Source organism: Zea mays, chromosome 1, assembly GCF_902167145.1.
Source record: "Zea mays cultivar B73 chromosome 1, Zm-B73-REFERENCE-NAM-5.0, whole genome shotgun sequence".
NCBI classification, from domain to species: Eukaryota; Viridiplantae; Streptophyta; class Magnoliopsida; order Poales; family Poaceae; genus Zea; species Zea mays.
The window spans coordinates 205,808,771-205,827,505 of record NC_050096.1 but is presented as its reverse complement, the minus strand read 5'-3'; positions in this window follow the sequence as shown (position 1 = coordinate 205,827,505).

Here is an 18,735-nt window from a genome sequence, read left to right as displayed (position 1 = left end):
TCAGATATCCAATTTAAACTTCTATTTTTAAACCTCAAACTTCCAGACGCTAAAATTGATAATAGCATGAATATAATCTCCACTATTGATCATATTATTATTATTATTATTATTATTATTATTATCCTTGTCATTTATTTATAGAAGGACTAATTGGTCATTGAAAATTCCTTTCTTGTTTCAAATTCATATCAAACCAAGTTTAATCTCTGAATTTCCAATTTATGCACAAGTAAATCTCCATCATGGGATGATAAGTTTATTCTATTAATTTATGTTGACCCTTTAAAGAAAATATTCGAGCAAGGAGTATTCTCTCTACTACTTATTTTCCAAGTTTAAATTTTATGTATTAGATTTAAAAGAAAATCTAGTCCCGACTGAAAGGGAATTAGGCTTCCACCTTTTTCCTAATTGATTTTGGTGGTTGAATTGCCCAACACAAATTATTGGACTAACTAGTTTGCTCTAGTCTATAAGTTCTACAGGTACCAAAGGTTCACAATAAGCCAATAAAAAGACCAAGAAAAGGGTTCAAACAAGAGAGCAAAGGATAACCCGAAAGGCATCCTGGTCTGGCGCACCGGACTGTCCGGTGTGCCACCGGACAATGTCCGGTGCACCAGGGCACTCGAGGCTGAACTCTTCACCTTCGGGTTTCCCAGGCGCAGCTCCGCTATAATTCACCGGACTGTCCGGTGTGCCACCAGACAGTGTCCGATGCACCAGCGGAGCAACGGCTATCTGCGCGCAACGGTCGACTCTGCAAAGTGAACAGTGGAATTCAGATGTCAGAGCAGCGAGTCAGAGGGGCACCGGACTGTCCGGTGTGCCACCGGACTGTCCGGTGCCACATGAGGACAAAGCCTCCAACGGTCGACCAGCTCCAACCCTAACGGATAGGATGACGTGGCGGCACACCGGACTGTCCGGTGCGCCCTTCGCCAGCAGACTTCACCAACGGCTAGATTTTGGTTGGTGGCTATTAATACCACCCCAACCGGCCACTTCAAGGGGTGGGAGCCCAAGCAACATTCCAAGTCATCTAGTTGACATACTCAAGCCCTCCCAACCACATATATTCATTGATCCATCCTATACACAAGATTTAGACCACTACAACCAACACAAGTGTCACAAAAGAGAGAGCAAGCAAAAGAGAGCTACTCATTGTGTTTAGCACTAGTGCCTTGTGAGATTCATTGAGAGATAGTGTGTGCTACATCTTTGTGTTCATTTGTGCGTGGAGTTTTGACTCCCATTGAACTTTCTCCAAAGTTTTGGAGGCTTGTAAAAGCTAGCAAGAGACACCAAAGAGTGTGGTGGTCCTTGCAGGGTCTTAAGTGATCCTTGAGAAGAAGAAGAGCTCGCCGATCTTGAGTGATCGGTGGAGAGAGAGAAAGGGTTGAAAAAGACCCGTCCTTAGTGGACTCCTCAACGGGGACTAGGCCTTCGAGGGCCGAACCTCGGTAAAACAAATCACTCGTGTCTCGTGTGCTTATTGCTTGTGATTTGTTTGTCCTTTCCCTTTCTAAGTTTTTCTTGCACTACTCTTTGCTAATTCTATTTGGTGTTGCTTTAAGTTAAATTCTCATTTAGTGAAGCAACACATTGCAAGAGAGAACTTGTGTTATTGCTCTTCTTGCCTAAGCCCTCTTGCTTTATTCTCATAGACTTATTAGTAGTATTGATTTATCAATTCCGCATTATTTGAAAACAATACTCTTTACAAGCAAGGACTTAGTTTTTATACTCCGATAATCATATATCTTGTTCTAACCACTAATCAAGGGATCTAGTTGGGGGATAAAGTTTTAATTTTCAGGATTCGCCTAGCCACCCCCCTCTAGGCGACTTTCACCGACTTGAGTCATTTATATTTAATATTCATGTAAATAAATGCTTATAGTGCATCATTTAATGATATGCATAATCTTTTAGTTGAATAGAAAATTTTCTATTACTTCTTTTCCAAAATAGTTATTGGTTTTCAAAATTCAGTCCTCAACATTCATTGCTCAAGTATAAGTTGAGATGTCAGAATTTACTATTTTATTTCTTCATATATTTATTTTATTATCATTAATAATAATTTAATTTTTTCTTATACAGATTTTGGGCCTTACACACGTTTACCTTCTATATTGACTTCCAAATGGTCTCCCCTCGCTCGCTAATTGAGGAGGATGCATCTGCATTATTGTGATGGTCACGCCTCCTACTTGCCAATGCATAAGCTGATTTAACAGAGAATTTTCTTTTAGAATCTCCATTGCACGCAAGTGTATCCTCCATTCCTTCTTGGATTGGGATAGCTAGAATACAATTTGCATCTTCTTGTAGGAAAGTATCACGGACAACACGACAATCCCAACTACCTGTAATGGGGACAATTAGATTAGCCACCTTGTATAAGAGTGAGCCATTTCTTGGAGTAAGGCTATCCGCAAGCATTTCCCCTAAATTTTCCCCCTATATCATTTTTTTGGGTCACATCATCAACATTTCACCCCTATTTTTTCATCTCCCGCAGCGGTTCCCCCTAAATATCTCCCTATATCCCACTACACTATAAAATATCATTTTCTATACATACTTTTCATATACTATAAATTTTTTATCTACTAACAATTAGAAGTGGGCTCACGTGAACAGTGTTTAGAGGGGGAGAGAGACACACGCCAGAACGAGGGGGAGAGAGAAGCTTACCTCCGCGTAGGGTGCCGGCTAGGGAGAGCCGCTGCGGCACTGGGGGCCGTCCTGTAGCCGCCATGCAAGCTACAGGACAAGGGGAGGGGGAGTCGCGCGGCATCCCTTGCGGATAGCCTAATGGCCCTCCTAGTTTTCCCTCCAGGGATCCATGGGTCAGCCCATATATTCACTTGGTTCCCAACTCCAATCCTCCAAATCAATCCTTATTTTAATAAATGTAGGCCTTTCAAGACATTGCGCCAAGCGTAAGATATGACTTTTTTGCTCTTGCTTTAAGTACATTTGATGAGGAGAAGTATTTAGCTCTTAGACTGTCCGCAACGCTTCACCCTACATCTCCCCTACCCTATTACTGTGCATCCTTTAGTGGCTACAGTGTTCCCCTAGCTCCCGCAGCGGCGAGCGCCACCCTCTCCCCTCCCTCGCCGCACTCTTCTCTCTCACGCCAGATGCAGGGGACGACTGTAGCCGCCCCCTCGCCTCCTTCGCGCGGACGCTGCCGGCCGCGCCAGACTACGGAAACTTCGCGTTCCACCTCGCTTCGCCTCGACCCCTCCGCGGACGGGCGATTTTGCGTGGCGACGCGGCGGCGGATCTCCCGTCGGCCGGTGGAGTCGGCCCCGGCCCCCCTCGGTTGCGCAGAAGAGGAGGTCGAGTTCGTCACCACGCAGAGCCGTTCACGACCGAAGACGAAGAGGAGTCCAATTCGCTTCCGGCGACGAACGTCGCGACCGATTGGTTTGGTTCCATCTCCGATAATCGACGACGCCATCAGATCCACACGGAGACGCTACGATTCGGCGTGCTGGGCCCTAGATCTCCCCTTCTTAAGGTATTACCTTCATCAACCACGGGAAATCATTAGTTATTTGACGATTCATTTACAACACCACTCGTATTTTGCTTGGATTCGCCGTCTTGCGGCCGAGATCCAACCCTACTAGAGGTATACCATCTTCTACCCCCGTCAAATCAAAACTTCATTCAGGATATATTTACATTGGCACTGGTTTTCTTCAAAATTCGTAGTTTATTTTGCCAAGTCCATAGGAGTTTAGCAGATCCACACTTGTCGTTCGAGGTATGAACTTGTTACGTTGTTCATCCTCCGATTTAGGCGCCTGGTGGACCAAACTTTGTCTGTTCCACGAGATGGGAATACACGAGCAACAGTAAGCCTAACATTAGCCATGACAGTAATTCTATTTCCCCAGTGCTGTTCATTGGACTGTTCTTGATGTTTTGAAACTCAAGACAATGTATTTCTGGCATTTATGTGGAATGTTACCCTTTCGTACTATATGAGTATTCACCAATATAAGCCATTACACTGAATCACTTATTTTGTCACAATTCTTTGTGCTTGCATGGAATACACGTATGTTCATGAGTTCACTCACTAAATTTCATGACATGTTAAATTACTTATGACTTCGATTATCTGCCAGATCATGTGTCTGGCACAACTTGTGTTTCACTATGATTATCTGGCTCATTATGTAATGTTCAAGACTTGAACTTGTCTTTCTGTCATGACATTAGTTCTATCATTTCTATCTGCATGTACTAGTTTGCTTTCTATTTCTGTGCCATACACTTCCCTTACCTTTAATTTTCTATAAAATGTTCTTGCTTTTGTACAATCACATGTACCTGCCAACAATTATATAACTCTTATTTACAACTTTAAAGTTTTCATCTGTCTGTTTGGTTTATGTTTCGAACTGTACATGTCATATGTCATCTTCACTTTACTTCCTCCCTATATTTTGGACATGTACATGTTTTTCATATGGCTTAAGATACAATTTGGCTGTTACATTTGTTCATCATTATGATATATCCTTGCTAGGGCTTGTACAGTACTTTGGAATCTCTGTTTTATACTTCCCTTATATTTCCTACAAGTTTGTAATGTTTTTCCTTTTGTTTATGAATCCCTGGTGGTGCATAAAAATTTTGTAGGCAATATTATGTGGAAACTTTTGTCATTACAACAATGCATATGCTTTTTAAGGGTTTGCACATGTTACTTCATAAATTAAATGTTTGCAGCCCATTTGATAATGGCATCCTCCCAAGAAGATAAGATGAAGGCTTTGATGAAAGTCCTTGTCGACTGTACCGAGGATGCCACAAAATCCCTGGGGGGTTTAGTTGATCATGCATTAGACCACATGCATGATGAAGAGATCCTAGCTAGGACATTGTTTGCCATGAAAGAAAAACTAGAGTTGCTTCAGCAGGATGCCTTAGAGGCAAAAGTCCAAGCCTTTCCAGAAATAGCTAAGTACGAGTGGGATGACATCAGTGTTGATCCTCCCTCTCCGTCACCCCCTCCAACAGTTACTGATCCTTCTGTTGAGGAAGAGGAGTTCTACTGCCCCGACGTCAGTGACGAATGGTATTTCAGTGATTCGGATAGGTCTACCCGTAATAGCTACTGGAATATGTTTTAGGTTTATGTTTGCAGTGAAAGGTACATGACATCCTTTTGAACAACCATATGTCATGTATGGCTAAGTCTAAGCAGTACCCTGTCCCAACAAGTACTAACTTTGATGTAAGCAATTATGTAGTGAGTGAACTATGTTCAGTACTATTTGTTATGTGCTTGGTTTAGTACTGTAACCGTGAATGGGAACCTGTTATTATAACTGTTGCTCAGTTAAATGCTTGTTATGCACTTCATTTGTTCAAATGCTTCTGTACATTTTCATAAGTTATTAGCATATAACTAAATTTGTTCCATCTCCACACTTACTAGAATGGACCCATCAAACAATGCCACTTCTTCACAGCCCATGTCAAATTCATCAATTGGCCAGCAGTTTCCTCCTCCACCCCCTTTGTGGCCTACGGGTTACATGCAGCAGAGTGCTATGGATTGTAACTTTATGGGAAACCTCAATTTTCCAAACCCTGGTCAAGGTCCGACAACAATGTGGGCACCCATGCAGACAGGAAATACTTCTTCCCAATCTACCATGATTCCCGCCTCACAGTCAGCTATGTACTGGAATCATTACTTGAACTTTGTCAGGAATCCTCTTGGGTCAGCTGAAGTAAATCCATTTCCTGATTCCATTCCACCTTCCAATACCAGTACACCATTGCAGGGTTCCAATACTATACCTTCCTTACCTGTGAACTTGGACTCAGATGCTGAACACAGTGTTCATGACATCAATAGTCCTGAAAAGAATGCACCTCCTATACATAAACCCAAGAAGTCTAAGGAACAAAACTTTACTGGCCCTGAAGATCTTCTCCTTTGCACAACCTGGTTGCAAATAAGCAATGACCCTGTTGTGCACACTGGCCAACGTAGGGAGGGCCTTTGGGCTAGAATTGAAAAAAGATACAACGAACAGAGGGGCAAGTTTCCTTGTAGAGTCAACAGAGCACTTAGCAGCAGATGGGACAAGATTAGAGCAGATGTTAGTAAGTTCGCTGGCTACTACGCAAGAGTTCTCAGAGAGAAACAAAGTGGGTTAACTGATGACGACAAGGTAACCCAAATTTTACAGACTTTAAATCATGTACAAATGATTGTATACATGTTGACACATTTGTAAAATGAAACCATAATTTGTACAGACATCGAAGGCGGCAACATTGTTTGCACACGAGGAGAACAAACCTTTCCAGTACATGCATTGCTGGCACCAACTAAAGGGAGAACCCAAATGGGAGAGCATTTGTAGTGGACAATCGTTCCGCGGATTGAATGCAAATCCAATAGGCTCAACAGGTACTCCGTATGCTCCCGCAACTGAAACTGATAGTGCATCTGCTGGGTTGACAGGAAAACGGCCGCGTGGTCGTGATTTCAGTAAATCAGAGAGAAACAAACCTGCATCATCGTCATCTCCAGAGTACCTAAGCCGTTTGCAAGAGATAACTGAAAAACAAATTCAGAGGTCCATAGAAAAGGGTGCAAAGAAAGAGAAGTGCTCAGAAGAAGACAGGGAAATGGAGAAAAAGAGGTTGGAATTGGAAGCAGAAAAGGTCATCATACGAAAAAGGGAATTGAAACTTCAAGAACTAGATTCTGCTGAAAAAAGATTACAAAGGCTGGAGGCAACAAATGAAGAAGATGTCGAACCCGAAGTCTGGATTATGATGAAAGAACAAAAAAAGAAGTTGCAACAATTCATATTTGGTTATGAGTAAAAGATATATTCGGTTGCTCGTAACTTCAGCTTGTTCACCGAACCGGTTTCTATTATTTGCTTATGTCATGACGTTACATTTGTTTGGCAGACCATTATATTTTTGTTCGAACCATAAGTCGTGAAGGACAGCTGTGCTGTGACGTTTGTTGTATCGTGTTGTTATAGACAATAATTATTTGACTGTGCTGTGAACATGTATGCTTAAAGTTTCATATATTTGATCGTGAACGTATTCGAGGTTCGGAACTAACTGCTGCGTGGTTCGACCATTTTATTTATACTTCAAAATGATGGTCTGCTTCGAACCGCTTGTGATGTGTACAAATCGTTTGCACTTTTACTTTTACATGGCTGAAGACTACATATGAATCTTTTTGTGTTCAAAGAACAACGACAGGTTTGCAATGATCATAAACTTTATTTCATAACCGATACGTACGACATGACAATGGAAATTACACATAGTTCAATGAAGTTGAAAAAACTTAGCAACGAATTATGTAGTTTACATGCTTCCACGCCGAGCCCACAAATGCTCGACAAGATCATTTTGGAGGGAGCACGATCTTTCTTGGCGACGAAGATCGAAGTGGTTTATGACCCATTCAGCCCTTCCTTCTGCAATTAGTTGTGGTGGTTCAATGGTTGAAGTGTTATCTCCAAAATCAATATTAGCAGCAAACGCCCCTTCGTCTTCAACAATCATGTTGTGCATGATGATGCAAGCTGTTATTATTTCAGTTAAACGATTACGATCCCAACCATACGCTGGACCTCGCAGCACCGCCCACCTTGCTTGAAGAACTCCAAATGCACGCTCAATATCCTTTCGACAACTTTCCTGCATTTGTGTGAAATAGACTTTCTTTTGCTCATATGGGTGCCTTATAGCTTTTACGAAAGTTGGCCAGTTGGGGTAAATACCATCAGCTAGGTAATATCCGAAGTTATATGCATTACCATTAATTGTATAATGGACAGGTGGCATTCGACCAGATGTCATGGGGTCGAATACTGGTGATCGGTGGAGCACGTTCACGTCGTTGTTTGTCCCTGGCATGCCAAAGAAAGCATGCCAAATCCAAAGGTCATACGTTGCCACAGCTTCTAGAATCATGGACGCTCGACCATTTCTGCCACAAAACTGACCATGCCATGCGGTAGGACAGTTCCGCCACTCCCAATGCATGCAATCTATAGAACCCAACATCCCTGGGAAACCCCTTGATTCGCTATGGTGCATGATGCGTGTTATGTCAGCTTCATTAGGAGTTCGTAGATACCACCCACTGAAGTATGCAATGATACCTCGACACAAATGCTGAAGGCATTCCCTAGCTGTGGACTCCCCAATTTGAATGTACTCGTCTACAGCATCAGAAGGTAACCCATATGCAAGTACCCGCATTGCCGCACATACTTTTTGTAGGGGACCTAGACCAGGCATACCAGTTGCGTCAACCCGTTGTGTAAAGTACGAATCCTGTTGTTGAAGACCTTGCAAGATTCTGAGGAAGAGAGGCCTACTCATGCGGAACCTAAGTTTTGAATAAAGAATATTTGTAAATAAAATGCAAATATCAAACCGTATTCGAATAACAAGTAGTGGGTACCTTCTACGAAAGACGTGGGGTGGATACACTGGGTTCTGGGCGAAGTAGTGATGATGGATAAGATTTTCTCCACCAAAATGATCCCTGTGAATAACGCGGCGAGGCAAACGGGACCGTCGTCGGTGCTGGCGTCTGGCCTCTATGTTGAGGACAAGAAGATTGACAAGCATAAGTGTTTTGTCCTCACTATCACTTGAATCAGAGTCGTGATCGCTATGCCTGTGAGACATACCGTGAAATGGTTAAAATGTTGAACTACTCAACTTTGTTGGTGCATTTGTGAAGAGATGGATTCCATATATATAGGGGACAAGAATGCGGCTTCAGGGGGAAGCTAGTGGCTTCCCACGAAAGCCAAACGTGGCTTTCGTTGCAAGACAAGTGCGGCTTGCCGCGCACGACAAGTGCAATTTGCTTCCCAGGAAAATATATTACAGATCTGATGACGGAGCATACGTTTTCACGAAATTATGCAATTTCGAATTTATTGTAAAATAATCTCTACTACTTATTAAGTAAGCAATAGTAATAGTAGTCTGTCGTTCTGCCTCTGACATGTTCTGCCAACGGCCGTTCTGCCTCTGAACCGTGGACCTATTTTGTCATCTACCTGCCCCACCGGTCTACACGCCTCCTACATGTGGGCCCCCACAGGCAGGCCGTACACACCTGCCAAAATCACCCAAGCAGCCGCGCAAAAAGACATACCTCAGTGTGGCACTAGAGCTGGAGGAGTTAGAATGAGCAACGGATGATCCACAGCAACGTTTATAAGCCACGTTCCGTCTCTTTCAGTGGCCGGTATGGTACTAATCAAACAAATCCCATACCAGCGCCTATGTCTAGCGTTCGTGCAGCCCAGCAATTCGACGTGCGGCCCAGCAGCCCAGCGCCCCTCCTCTTCAACGTGCGGCCCAGTATCTATTGCCAGCGCCTCTCCTTGGCCGCGCAACCTCCACCACGACGCACGGTTCTGCCCTTCACGCCCACCCCTGCCTCCGTGATTGTGGCGGAACCGCCCGAATTATTCCAACTTAAGTGCCTAAGTCCCGCCGTAGAGGCTAGACCACACTTAAATAGGAATAACCCGTCAGTCCCTCGGATCTAGTCCGATAAAGCCACTTAACCAGGATCGAATACCACTAGCTCACTCGAAGGTGAGGCACAGAGAAATACAATAAAGCATAATACCACAAATTTAATAAGTATCAATAATGATTACATTATCGGAGTTTCAGAAATAATAACCATAAATTTTATTGCAGCGGAATAACTAACGGAGAAGAACCGAGTAACATGGCGAAGCCTGGCCACGCTACTCCTCCTGGTCCTCTCCTGCGGAAGCAGTAACCCACTCGACCATCTATCCCGGTGGCGGGGATGAAGGCCAAGTCACACCATCAACAAATCAACCTAAGAAGTACCTGCAAAAATTATGCCACAAGCAAGGCTGAGTATACTAATACTCAGCTAGACTTACCCGGTGTGAGGAGTCTACTCCTCTACCTCTAGACATGCAGTTGTTTGGCTGAGGGGTTTGGTTTGCCAAAAGCACTAGCTGAGTCAAAAATCAAGTTTTAGCTTTTCCAGTTTTAGTATGCTCCTTTTTAAACTAGGTGAGTACCTAGCTACTCATACATGGTATCAAACATTTTTACCAATCAACATCTTTTTGCCAGTCACCTCATTTCCACATTATTACTCAATGCAGTACAATGGATCAAGCAGTCTCATTAGCTGCGAGAAGCAGACGATTCGAATCGAGTTTTTATCCTTGCAAGGTAAACTTAAACACACGACATGTAGGGGCACTCCGTCCCCACACACATCAACCGTCCCCATCGATTCCCTGGCAACAGATCAGGGCTCACCGCCTTGGCGTACAATGCCCCACTGACCCCGACTGGCCGTCGTGCAGTGACCGCACTTGTACCCACCATAACCGGAATGGGAGACCACGTCTCAGGTCGCGTGAGGGGTAAAGTCTGCGGGCAGGTTCACTCAGGTACTAGGCTTACCGATTTACCATATTTCTCGGTATGTGTTTAGTACGTTCAAACGCTTGACACAGGTATCCGCACGTTAATCCTTATTCCATTTTTTATCTCGTAGACCACGCGTCCCCATGGACCCGTGTCCACAGACCATCATCATTATGTTATCAAAGTGGATACATCCAATTCCTGACCTCGCGCGAGTGCTAGAAAAATCACTCGACTTCTACCGAGATCCCTAATTAGTAAAGCAGCTACTCGACCTAGCATACTAGTATCCATCTCAAAAAGGAATCCTGAGTTCATGCAACTAAGGTTTCAGTCAACTCCTACACTTAAGTGCACAGTACAAGCCTACAAACATTAAGTGTAGTAAAATAGCATATATAAACGGTTATGCATAAAACCGGGGCTTGCCTTTAATGTAACACTTAGGTAGTGTTTGCTGGGGGAGGTACTCGCTTGGCGAGCATCCACTGGTTAAGTCCATTCTTCAGGTCGTCCATCAACGACATCTTGTGGTTGGCACCACATCACTGGCTCGATCATCATCTCTCGGTCCTATATGAGGTGCAAGATGCATATGTATGAATATAATGAAAGTAACACAAGATATACCAAGACACAGTGGCGAACTAAACATTAATTAGTAAGACACTGCAACAACTATACGCAAACACTAGTTATTTATGTGCCATTGGGCACACGTAAACACTACCACCGGAAAGACAACGATCACTACCTACAATTAACCAACGCAACACGATATCACACGTACAAGCATTTATTTAGTTGCTACGACTTTTCATTAGTTCTTCTATTGATCACACAAAAGCATCACAAACACAAGTTTAATAAAGGACCGATGCATCAATGTCGATGGACTCCTCTATCACAATCAACTACAGCAAGCAAGCACATTAATCATGGAACACATGTTAACCTAAGTTTAGTCATCACAAGTCTATGTCCGTTAAGTGCTAACTAAGCGTTTTTAGCCAAAATGGTGAACTAAATATTCATTTGAGCACGTGCAGATTTTTAGGACAGCAGCACAACAGCTACTTGTTTTAATCATAACTTTTCAAATATTAATCCAAAAATAGCAAACTAAAACTTTCTGGAAAGTTTAGAAAGTTCTCTACAACTTTGGTATTGTCATCGCAACATGATTAAACACTTAGCAAGGTCGAATTGTGCAAACACAGTAGCTCTGTCCAGATTTGAACAGATTCAGACTTGCAGCTTCAAAAATTCACAACAAAAGATTCAGACATACAAACAAAGTGATCCTAGACTTTCTGGGAAGCTAATTAAATGTTCTACAAATTATTTACAAACATCCCTGGCTGGTTTAGCATGTATCAAGGGTAAAATATACTATGAAGGCTGTGCTGTCCAAAACTGGACAGATTCAGTCTTCACACTTCAAACACATGTAACTTAATCTTCAGACCACCAAAAATAGTGATCCAAGACTTTTTGGAAAGCTTGGGAAAAGTACTACATAACTTTTATAATCACCAAGAAGTGATTCCAGGTTTATTCAAATCAAACATTACAGTTTTTGAAATCTGTTCTGACAGAGGATAGAACACAGCAACCAGTTTGAAAAATTCATAACTCTTAAACTATCAGTCCTATGGTTATGAAATTTTAACACAAGCAAGATCATAAAAGCCTCTACAACTTTCTTATAATCGACAAGGACTGATTCTAACATTAACTTAAGCAAACAATGCAGCTTCTGAAATCTGTACAGAATTTGGACAGATTCAGTCACTGAATTTGTAAAAAGCACAACTCCTAAACGATCAGACTTATGCCTGTCAAATTTTTACACCAGCAAGACAATAAGGTTATCTACCACTTTTCTATAGCACATATCTACAGAAAATACAATTTAGTTCATCAAACATACAGCACAACTAAAACAGTGCGCGCAGTCCAAAACAGAAATTAATAAATTTTAGCTCCTATACAATTCAAGAATTGCCATGTTCTAAAGACTTGAATTATTCTAACACTTTGACAATTGTTAGAGTTAAAATACCTAAGTGAGAACTAACAGGTAGACTTACTAATTCTTATACAAGTTATTTTGCGCACTAAAAGCACCATACTCAATTAACAATGCATTCTCTATAACAATCAATATCAAAGCGCTTTTCACCAATAGTTTGCATTTTAATTTAGACATCACCTGAGCACTACTACTTTTCATCCGCGACCATAACCATACGCATTTAGAATACAACAAGCCAATCATCATGACTACGATCTTAACCAATTCATCGAATAAATCTGCTAACTCATTCTTATAGCACTCCGAGACACATCATGTATATATATATATATAACAATCACTTACGCCATCGATTCTTACTTAACATGGGTTGGCTAACGCAGTATAAGACTTAGCAAACCATTTTAGACATTGCAACTCGAAACATGGGTTGCAGCAGGTTAATTAGTTTTTTTCTTAACCATTTCTCCACTCGAATTTGTTATCACACAAGTCACTTAAAATACCATATCTTAGGAGGTCTAACATAGAGACATTAAAACATGGTATAAAACTATATAAGACTTACATTTGCTAATGAAGGTCCTAAAGCACTTATGTGCATATCTTAGCGGGTTGTTCTTCAATTTTAATAAGGACCGACTTATGAACGCTACTCGCTTCCAATAATTATTGGGCTGTGATAACACTCATATAAGACCTATAATCGATCATCAAGACATTTATTTATCCAACGGACATGGAATGAAATGATTGACAAAACAAAGTATCAATCCGCCATACAACAGAAATCATGACGGCACCGATGGATGCTATCAACTACCTGTTTAAACATATTAAACTTACTTCTCGCTTCGCCACTACACCACCCTTTAGTCACATGACCATCGGGAGCATCCTTCACACGATTATACAATAGCAACCTACACGTCGGGTTACACAATACATACATCTTTTCTTCGTCGCGAGTATAACCACATTACGGCATATACCCGCACACCTCAATCAATTATCTTACGCCACCACAACTACAATACACTACGGCACACACACATACGTGTACTAATTCAATCCTCACATCACATATATTTCTAAACTTACTCATCACATAAAACAAGCACGACACACGTGCTTACCAAAACGTGAATGCGATCTTGCCACGGCATAAAATCCAAACATTTTATGCCCACATCTATTCAAACACCACTATACACCACATCGACCCAAAACGTAATTAGACAAACTACAAAGCGCACACCTCAACAATACATCGCATATATTCCTATCGAAATATAAAAACGTTCGAGTTCTTTTCTACTTCTTTTTCTTTCGCCACGAACTTCAATCCACACAAATACATTTTCTTACACATGCACAACATAGACCAAAGCTTAAACAGATTAATCCACAAAATACCAAGTGAACAACCTGGACGAATCGAGGCTAGTCACATGGGATGTCCACAAGGCTTGGCATTTCGTCGAACGACCAAGCGCGGAGTGTGACTTTGACGGTGGCTGCGATAATACACGAGTTTAGGGACTTGGCATATCGTCGACACCATGGATACAAAAACAGCAAGGGTAGCGGAATGTCTCACCGAGGGTCGATGACATCGCGAGCGGGTCTGCGCCAAAAACAGCAAACGCCCGGCGAGCGTCACGGCGTGCTGTCCATTGGGCTTCACGAAACAGCGAGCCGGCAGCATGCGGCTTGCTGCACATTTTTACGAACAGCCGGCGGGCACCACGGAGAACAGCGAGGAGGGGGCTCGCTGTTTGCAGAGGAGGGCACAGGGAAAAAATGGAGCAGGGAGGGGAGAAAGTTTCCTGCTGCTGGGCAGCCATGGTCGGCAACAGCAGGGAGCTGGCCACCCTTGACGCGAGCAGGGGGGCGTCCATGGAGGTAGCTGTGCTCGGCCACCATGGAAAAGAGTAGGATCTGCTGCCCACCTGCAGGGGACGTGCTGGAGACAAGGCGACCAGAGGGAGCTCGCGGCCCTAGAAGTCGCAGGGAATAGGGGCGCCAAGGAGGGAATGGAGCAGAGAGCGTCGCTGGGAAGGGGCGCCATGGCTGGGGAGCGCCTGCTCCAAGGGAGCTCGACCATGGCGGCTGATGGAGATGGAAGCCGTCGGCCATGGGAGGGAAAAGCTCCTGCTCGCCATGGACAGAAAAAGGGAGGGAGGAAGGGCATTGTCCCTGCTACAAGGGTGCCGAGCGCCATGGCTGGCCGAGGGGAAGAAGTGGAGGAGCTGAGCTCCCTGCTGGCTGCTCGCCGTGAACAGCAGAGGGAGGGAGGAAGGTTCCTGCGCCAGGAACAGAGGAAGAAGAAAGCTGCGCGTGGGAGAAAAAAAGAGAAGAGAGAGTGGCGGCTAGGGAAAAATGGAGGGGTGGGAGTGAAAAATGACCAAGTGAGCACCCCTATTTATAGAAGAAGCCCTAGGGTTAGGGTTTCTTAGTGGGCCAAATGGGCTGGGTTGGGCCTGGCCCAAAACACGTACTCGGGTCGCGCTAATTTATTTTCCAGACTAAAAATGTTCCTGCGGATTTTGTCTCTACGGAGAACAGAGCGAATTTGGGTTTCGACGAACGGACGATTGAGCGATTAATTCGGCCGAGAGTTGGATTTCACTTTGCTCGAAAATAATTCCTCGCGCATGATTCGAAAATAAATCGTCCTGAGATTTGATCGGTTTTGGATTTTTAGTCGGAGAAATCGGATCGTGGTATTTTAAAATTGCCGTCGATAACGGGGTTTTGAGTTCGGTTCAAACATGGGATATTTAGCCGAGTCGGATAAAATTGACTAGAGGACGACATATTGAGCATTCCGTTTGAGAGTACGGAGTCGGATTAATTTTTGGACATAGATCGAGCATCGAGAAATCGGAGTCGGACACATCTCGACTAGCAGCTGTCGAGCGTGTGATTAAATGAGCTTTAGACGAGTTTGATAAATTGAGAATGATTACCGATTTCGCATTCGTGCCGAGAAACAAAAGTTTTAACAGGCTCCAAATTTGGCCTTCTGTGAGACTGATTAACTTCGAATTTGGTGAGATGTGAATAAGAAATTTGGATAATCAGACACATACACGAGCGAGAAAATAGAAATTTTCACTGAGCATCCGAGATTAGGATAAATCTCCCGACATAACGCGAAATTGACACCTGGGGTGTCACAACCTTCCCCCCTTAAAAAGAATCTCGTCCCGAGATTCGAATGAGGATCTTCAAGGGTGGAGAAGCTTGTAACTCCCAGGCTGGAGATAGATGGAAATTTATGAGATGTGATCTGATGAGATACTGAAGATAGATTTGGGTAGAATATCGCTGCATGTTGAGACAAAATGCAGCGATCACTTTGAGAGGATGTTCACAAAAGAGAGCACATCGGTATAGTCCCATAATGGATCACGACTATTAACCGCGATACCAGCGCGTGCCGAGCAGCTCAACCATGTGTGCACCATAGTAGGCTCTCGGTCTCGTCGCGGCACCATCAGTCGTTAGTCGTAACACCATTACCAAACGCAACCAATGAGAAATCACATAGCACAGATAGATGGAGCCCATGAGAGTATGGCTCAGAAAATAAGAATGTGACCGGAGTTAAAGCAGAGATCGTTGGCAAAAGAGCATCACATGAGAATTTTTATTTAACTCAGAGAACTATTTTATGATCAACATGGAGATTATCAGATCAGATATTAGCACGAGATTTGATATGAGGATGAACCGACCATGAGATCAAAATAGATTGTTGAGCTTTTAGAGACATGAGAGATCCAAAGATAACAGCAACATCAATTAATCCACATGGATATGTTGTTTAGAGATAAGTTGATAAAATGACGTCATGATCCTTGGAGAAAGAGTATGAGAATAATTAGAATGAGAGATTTAGGCAAGATCAACATTCGATACTTGAGAACGGGTTATAACAGATAACCAGCTAACGGGGTAGAGTCGATAGGGGATCCCGAGATTCGGATGATAAAGCCAATATGATTCACAAGAAAAAGGATTACCAGATCCAGGCAAAAGGAGAGGTAGGCAAACAGGATCGGCCAGGATGATTAACAGAAATGCTATGAAGTTTTAGGAGCAAGGATTTATGGAAAGAAACATGGCCTTGATAGGGTTTGCGCAACTAGACACCAACAATAATTTTTTTGACACAACAAGTGCACAAGGAAGTTTTAGTTTGGCTAGCGGTTAAGCTATGGGGGGGGGGGGTCTACAAGTTGTGCAGGTTTAACTTCAAAGGTAAAACACTCCAGGGGGCTAAAAAATACCAACACAAGTAGGATTTGTTTTTTTAGGAGGTTTCACTTGCTAAACTCAAGGTTGTTTGGAGGGGTCTTTTTTATGGGCAAAACAGGCAACGATTTTTTTTGGCAAAGAGGGTTGAACAATTACAATACACCTAGCTAGCAAGACAAGACAAACACATAGCACGACCTAACAAGACTTACCAATTAGGCAAGAGATAAGGTGTTGGGTCTATGCTTCGTCGCCGAAGGTCTTCTAGGAAGAAGCGGCTTTCGGCTGAAGCTGTTTGTATGAGATGGCCGAAGGTCCCTCTTCATGAAGCTTCGGTATTACAAACCGACTTAAAGATAGAATGACCTTTTAGTCCATAAAAGTCTGAGTCAATGTTGTAAACTTTTATAAGGGGCATACTTGTAATTCCTCACAGGCTGCGTCCTGTGCCTATAAATAGTGAACAGTATTCCTTTACTGTTCACGCATTCTGGTAATTGCAATCGCATCTTTCGGGAATCAACCTTTGCCAAGGCAGAGGTATCATTGTATTCAATAATTCAATATATTAAGTAAATATAGTATAATTCGTCTATGATTTATTTAGCCTTTTATACCCTTTATTTAATGTTATCTCATACAATCTATTAGAATTTTATTACGAAGATTTAAGCTTCGTAATTATATTCTTATCAACCTTCGTCCAAGGCTCATTATCCTCGAGGGAATAATGTTTCATGGACGAAGGACGTTAACATTTAACATTTTATGTTGCCTTGTTCTTAATTCATAGCACTTGAGAACAAGTCCCCAACATTGGCGCCCACCTCCGGTGAACTCACTTCCACTTTTTGAGCTGATGGCTTCGTTCAACGATCAAGCTGGAGCTGCTTCGGACCCGAAGCTGGTGCTCCCGATCACAGGTGGTTCGTCCTCAGAGCCAGCCAACAAGAAACAGAAGAAGGAAGCACAGAGAAGGGTACAACATGTTGGGGTGCAAGGACCCTTCATCAAGTCAAGATGGTCTCACATTCCTATTACCTTCTCCCAAGAGGACCTTCAGCTCAAGGATTACCCACACAACGATGCCATGGTTATCTCTTGTGTTATCAAAGGATTTCTGGTCCACAATGTCTTGGTTGACACAGGCAGTGCAGCTGATATCATATTTGTTAAGGCCTTCAGACAAATGCAAGAGCCAGAAGATAAGATTCATGATGCTACACATCCTCTCTGTGGCTTCGGAGGAAGACAGATTGTAGCACTGGGCAAGATCACCATGTCAATGACCTTCGGGTTCATCAACAACACTAGAACTGAGCAAGTTGTGTTTGACATTGTTGACATGGAATACCCTTACAATGCAATTATTGGTCGTGGCACCCTCAATGCTTTCGAAGCAATTCTTCATCCTGCTTATCTTTGCATGAAGATACCTTCGGATCAAGGACCCATCGCTATTCATGGAAGTCAGGAAGCTGCCAGAAGGACCGAAGGAAACTGGACTGACTCAAAAGCAATCCATAACATAGATGGAGCTGAAGCTTGTGAACAATATAAATTCAGAAGGGAGAAAGCAGCTTCAGCAGATCAGTCGAAGCCTATGCTTTTATGTGAGGACATAGCAGAGCAAAAGGTGCTGTTGGGCTCTCAATTATCCGAAGAACAAGAGAAAACCTTGATAAGGTTTTTATTCAACAACAAAGATGTTTTTGCATGGTCAGCCAATGATCTCTGCGGAGTTAATAGGGATGTTATTGAGCACTCGCTCAATGTTGATCCATCCTTCAGACCCAGAAAGCAGAGGCTTCGGAAAATGTCAGATGATAAGGCCGAAGGTGCTCGTAACGAAGTCAAAAGACTCCTCAGTGCAGGAGTTATCAGAGAAGTAAAGTACCCAGAATGGCTAGCTAACACTGTTATGGTAAAAAAGGCCAATGGCAAGT